We start from the raw sequence: 6,439 nt of genomic DNA on the forward strand, positions 1-6,439 counted from the left end.
TTATGGTTAGATGTAACGAGGAATCCGATGTATTGTACATGTGCAGCGCAGATGTGCTTGTATAAACAGAGACTGAGGCGACACTGGACGTTCAGTAAGTACGCCTGGTTTTGAATAGACTTATCAAGGCTATAATATTACTTAGTGTATCTAATACCTAGCCAATCTACTGTACATTCATTTAGTACATTGGATGTTATTTTTGCTCCACTGATATTATATTTCCATAGATGTAAAACATGTATATAAAGCAAAGACAAAAAAGACATTTTAAACATTGGTAAAGTGTCCTTTGCAACAAGCTGTGTGCATATTTCAGATAAATAACTTAAAACTTTAATAGCCTGTCTATACACTAAGAAAACATGTACATTTTCTTTTGCCTGTTCCAGCCCTCTATAACTCCACTTTATCTTGAAATGTCATTAAATCATTCAAATATTTTTTGAATTAATGTGCAAATCTATTTAACATCTCATGTTGAGACATCCTTGTTAATGGCCATTACAGGTTGTGAAAAACTTTCCCTCACCCTGTTACCTGAACACATGTTCAGGAAGGAACATTATCTGAATTTCCTGAGGACCATGGGAAGAAGAAAAATACGTTTCCTCATTATGCGTGATATTGTGACATTGACTGACAAAGCCACTTTGAACATCCTGTTACTCAAATTATTGTAAAAAATATGTTAAGTAAATCATTAACATGTTTTAAAATCCTCATGTGTGTTAGGTAACTATATTTTGTGTATTTGCCTATTCTATGTATAAATAGCCTCAGCTTCCTTCATTTCAAGAGTAAAATACAGCCAATATTAACAATGAAACCTTGTAAAAATGAGATAGTTCTTTAAGATGGGTCAAAACAAATATGAATAGTTAAATGTATGCTTTCTTATAATCAGTGTGTAAAAATGATGGGATCACCCAATCACCTAATCATGGAATCACTCGTAAGGCAAATATCTGGATCGAGTTTTAATGCTTCAATGTTTAGTCATCTCTGAATCCTGTCCTCCATTTGTGCCTGTGCTCCAGCAGGGTGAAGTGCTCTGACAGAAACACACGTGTAAGATGATGTTCCTCCCGCCAGGCTGGATACCACAGATTTGAGCAGCCTCTCAGAATTCACACTACAGATATTTCCATTACTTATACTGCACAAGCTTGGATCCATTTTTTAAATCTAAATATTGCACTCCTTCTCTCACATTGTTTTTTTCCCCCTTCTTTCTGGAAGAGTGATTAAAGCGCTTGCCTACAGAGCACATTGTTTGAGGTAAGAAGCCTCATGAAGTTTAAGCTAGATCATTCTTCCGGATGATCACAGTGTAGACGAATCATTTTTCCAGGCAGTTCTATATTTGACTGAACTATCCTACTGAACTGAGTCAATGGGAAGTTGCGTAAGACACAACCTGATTCATCGACATGCCATCACTATGTTGGTTTAGAAGTGCCATGTGTCTTTTTCTCACTGATGAAGACATTCTGTGGTCTCCATGTGGCATTGTGTACTATGTAAACATCTCTTCTGTAAGTCTGGTTAGTTGACTCTGTCCTGGGAGAAGCAAACACTGAAAACAGATCGGTTCTTGAGACGTGCCTAATAAAAGTCTTCCCACTAAGACACTAAGATGACATTCTCAGGCTACATCTCAACCAACCCTCTGTGTGATTAAACGAAACTTTCATTTAAGTATTGAGTATTATAGGTCAATACGTAGGCCTGGTTTATACTTCTGCATTAATATGTATTTGCATATTTGTGTTTCATGCCTATCTATGGTGCTGTGGCGTTATTTGTGTTGTCAGCAGGCCTTCATGCAAATATTGATTGGTTGACAAGGATGTGTGTTCAGTTGCATACCTGGAAATTTTTTGATATTACCTGGTGATATTTTTTCTGCAGGTTTTCTTAAAGCTTTGAGACAAATGTTTTTTCAATGTGTAATTGTTCAGATTGTTCAAGTGTAAACAATACAACTGTGAATAATAAAGTGTAAACAACAAAATTGTCATTTTCATTACACATGGTGATATGATCACACCGTTTCATAATGGATTCGTTTACACAATACTGCAATCATGACATTGTGTACATAGTATATATATATATATATATATATATATATATATATATATATATATATATATATATATATATATATAGTGGGATATAACGTGCAAGGCTTTATACTGGCTGTTGCTCAATATAATGCCCAATTTAATCCAGTAAGAACACACACTTTACTTTTCTTCTAACACACTCCTAATAAAGACACAATTTAGGTAATGTGAACCACAGCAACTTGGGGGGAAAAAATCTAATGATTAACATTGTGTGATTACTGGAACTATGGATTTAAACACAAATTATATTGAGTACTTCAATACAGGTGAGTGAAAACATTTCAGAAATGCTTTTAGTGAGAATTGACTTGGTTTTTAATTGATCACACAAGGTGTCTTTTTCTCACCCAGCACTTTACCAAACAAAGCTCGACCCATGTTGCATTCTATTTACTATTCCTACAATGAAACACAGAACTCTCCTTTGTTTTTGGTTTCCGAGGCTTTCTTGCTGTCTCTTTTTCTGTCAATTCTGGTGCAGATACTGCGACACCAAGCCCTACTGGAAATGGCCACGTTACGTGCAAGTATGAAGACTTCACCTTATGTAAGTGTACAAGCATGACGCCCTGACATGCTCAAAGAAATATGATTCAGCTCTTAATCTCTAAGTAAACTGGAACTGCCTTTGTAATACAATATGTTCGAATCTTGCATTAACACCTTTACACTCCAGTATCTGTCTGTAGCCCTGTTGTCACTATAAAATTCATCCATCTTTAGTAACCGCATTATTCTGGTCAGAGTTATGGTGGATCTACATTCTGAATGGGACACAAGTCCATTACAAGCTCGTTCACACCTCAGTGTATTGTATGTTGTTCAATAAATGTAGGCCTATGAAATGGTTGTGTAGGCAAGTAATGCTTTCAGGCTCTCAAGTGGTGCTACAGAAAAGTGTTTGCCCAACTTGTTGGGAATTTGAGAGTTCAAAACCCAGCAATGCCATATCTGGGGCAGGGAGTCCAGAAGAGCAAAATTGTCCATGATCTCAGGATGGGAGGGATCATATTACTCTCTTCTCTTTCAGTCAGAGCAATGCTAGTTAATTGTGGTCCTCTGTGAGCTCATGAATGCCGAAGAATGCAGTTAGCACTTTCCTCCAAGTGTGTTTAGGTGCCTGGGGACAATTTCTGCATTTGCTCTTACCTCTGAAATGGGAAGTGAAAGTTTGAAATGACTGCATTTTCAACCTCTGTGTGTTCCAGCTACAAAGTGGTGGAAAACCATGTACACCAGCTAGCTAGAATAAGTTATGTATATGTTCCTCATCAAAACAGAAAACTGTGATTTAGATCAGTGATATAGATTTAATAAGCGGATGTGTCTGTAGATTGATTGATCAAAAGCAAATACTCATATATACAGCATTCAAAGGTAAGAGAGGTCCTACATTGTTTACTACTGATGCTGTGAGCAGCCATGTTGATTTGTTGTCACTTGCTGAGTTCGGAGACCTTCCTGAGTCGCAGAGTAGGAATTCCGCATTGCGGAGGTGTTTCTTTCTTCCTAATTGGAAATGCTCACTTACGATCTTTAGTCGATTGTAGCAATAGCATACTGTAAGTATAAGTTGGAAAAGACACGGTGGTGTCTTGGAGGAAGCATGTGTTAGACTTCACACTCCCAGTATGGTATCTGTCAAGTGTCAAGCCTCTCACCCCCTCATTATTTGTTGGATGATTTGGACAGCTAATTTATCATGGTAAGACTAAAACATTCTAATGTTAGCTATGTTGGTTAATTTTTTTTTCAGCAGTGCTTCATGCAGCAAAATATGACTTTTTTTTGCCAAATGTTCTTAAAGTCATATTCATCACATTAAATCAATATTCACTGCTGCTTTTGAAAAGAGCCTCAGCCCTTTTGGAAGCACTGCCAGGCAAATATGCCAGAGATAAAAAAGAAAAGAGCTTTTATAAAGCTATTACACTGCCACCTTTTTTCAAATAAGTTGAAGCTCCACAAGCACTTATGATTTCCTGCTGATTATTATGCAACGGAAACAGGGAAAGGGGACAAGACTTGTCACACTTAAACTATTACAATTATTATATTGTGCTTCAAAGCACATAATTTGCTTACACCAAACATTCATAACTTACTCATCCACTACATGCAAATAACATGCAAATGAAAACAGAACAGCATGCAGCCGTTAGTCTTTCTGGAATGATTAGCACTTTGGACTGTGCTACTTCCTCAGGAAAATTATCTTCTCAAAAATAACAAAAAATTGACTAACAAGAAGTATTTAAGAAATACTGGAAAATGTCATTAAATCTGGAAACATCATTAAAAGGATAATGGCATAGCTTTGTTGTGTCTTGTGTAAATATTGTGTACATATTCATCACCCCCCCCCCCCCCCCCCCCCCCCCTTAACTTTTTCCACATTTTGTAGTGTTATAACCTGGAATTGAAATGTCACTTCTGATGGCACCAGAACAAATTTAGTGGTTTTCACAGTAACAGGCAATCTTTTTGTTTTTATATGTCAAAATAATCATGTTTGCCTCACACCTCTAGGGTTGGGATTCTAATCCTGCCTCAACCCTCTGTGCTTCAAGGGTTTCCTAAGGGTTTCCTCTATGCTTCAAGGGTTTCCCCATCTTGTGCCCCGAGTTCCCTGGGTTAGACTCCAGGCTCCCCATGACACTGTGTAGGATGGAAAATGGATGAATTGATGGAAGGATGAATGGATGGATGGATGAATGGATGGATGAATGGTTGTAAAAATAATTTTGCATACTACTCGCCAATCCCCCAACCTAATTTTTGGTACAGATCCATGAGCTACACTCCATGTTGTTTTAAATCGTGGAAGGCATATAATACATCATAGATCCAAATACATCTTTATGTGCATCAGTAAAAAAAAAACCTGCTCTGGTAATGACCCACACTGTACAGTCCTGTCCTTTATCTAGCCTTCAGTTGGAGCACTGATAAGGTCAGTGTTAAGTTTAAAACAATTACAAAATAACTGAGACAATTGCACATAATCAAGATCATCTGGCGTCTCTAGGAACACCTCAGGAATGAGTTAACAGCTTCACCACCAGTATCAAGAACAAACATGCAGTATCAAGAGAAAATGTACTGAAGCTGAATCGTATGCAGTATGAATAATGCGTAATATCTGCATTTGGTGGCTTAACAAATGAGATATAACAATAAGAAAAATAAAAGAATGGACCATGGAATAGAAAAGCTTTCATGTGATTGTGCCCAGCAACTGTAGTAGAGAGACAGTTCTGGCACACAGATGGTGTCAGAAGGCCACTTTTTTAGTTCCACCACAGACCAATAACTTGGCTCTTTTATGGCTATGGAAGTGTTTTAGTGGTTTAAACATGCTGCTGCTATATAAGAAAGACGGCTTGAGGCTGTAAACTAACATTGGTGTGTGTGTGAGTGTGTGTGTGAGTGGGTTTGTGTGTACAGGTCTGTTTTGAGCACCAGACATTCCAACAAGTATAGGAATATTTTCTTTTTTCTGTTTTTTATTTATATTTATTTTTCTATTTTTTATATTTATACATAACGCATAATTCACTGAATTAATAATTATGTCAGTGGAACATCCTGACATGAATAAGTAGTATAGTAAGACAGTGTGTGTGTGTGTGTGTGTGTGTGTGTGTGTGTGTGTGTGTGTGTGTGTGTGTGTGTGTAAAATTCTCTGATGACTGTAGTACTTGAGTGCTTAGTTAATCATAATTATAATGTAAGCAATGTGACAAAACACTGAGAGGACAGAATAAACTCTCCAGTGTACTATGGACATTGAGAACCATGCAATATAATAATATTATCAGTAATATTTAACATCCCTTTACTTGCTCATATAAAAAGGAATACTTGAAGAGGAAAAATAAATAATCGTATGTCAAAAATGACCCTCTTGACGTGTCACTGAACTCACAGTTGCAACTTTACTGGCTTCAACACACCACAAAAGGAGAAATGTTTACCTGATGCTCTCCTCACCTACATTGACCAGAGTACTGGGTCCATATGATACTGCTCGATGACATTCAACGCCTGTGTGTTTGCTCTCTCTCTCACTCCTCCATCACAGCCCTCCTCCACACACTCCCACTCTTGAGCGGCCTTCTCCATGGTGGCCTATCCTACCTGGGCCACCCAGCGAGAAGCTCAGCACCTGGAAAGACGAGCATTTGGTTGCAATGACTGAAGTGTATCTTCTCATTCTGAAGCAATTCGCTATTTTTAATGTGTCACTTTGATCACCGTAAACATTTCCAGATGTTGCGCTTGATGTGTGGGACTTCCTCCTT

Source organism: Ictalurus punctatus, chromosome 17 (assembly GCF_001660625.3).
Source record: "Ictalurus punctatus breed USDA103 chromosome 17, Coco_2.0, whole genome shotgun sequence".
Classification (NCBI taxonomy): Eukaryota; Metazoa; Chordata; class Actinopteri; order Siluriformes; family Ictaluridae; genus Ictalurus; species Ictalurus punctatus.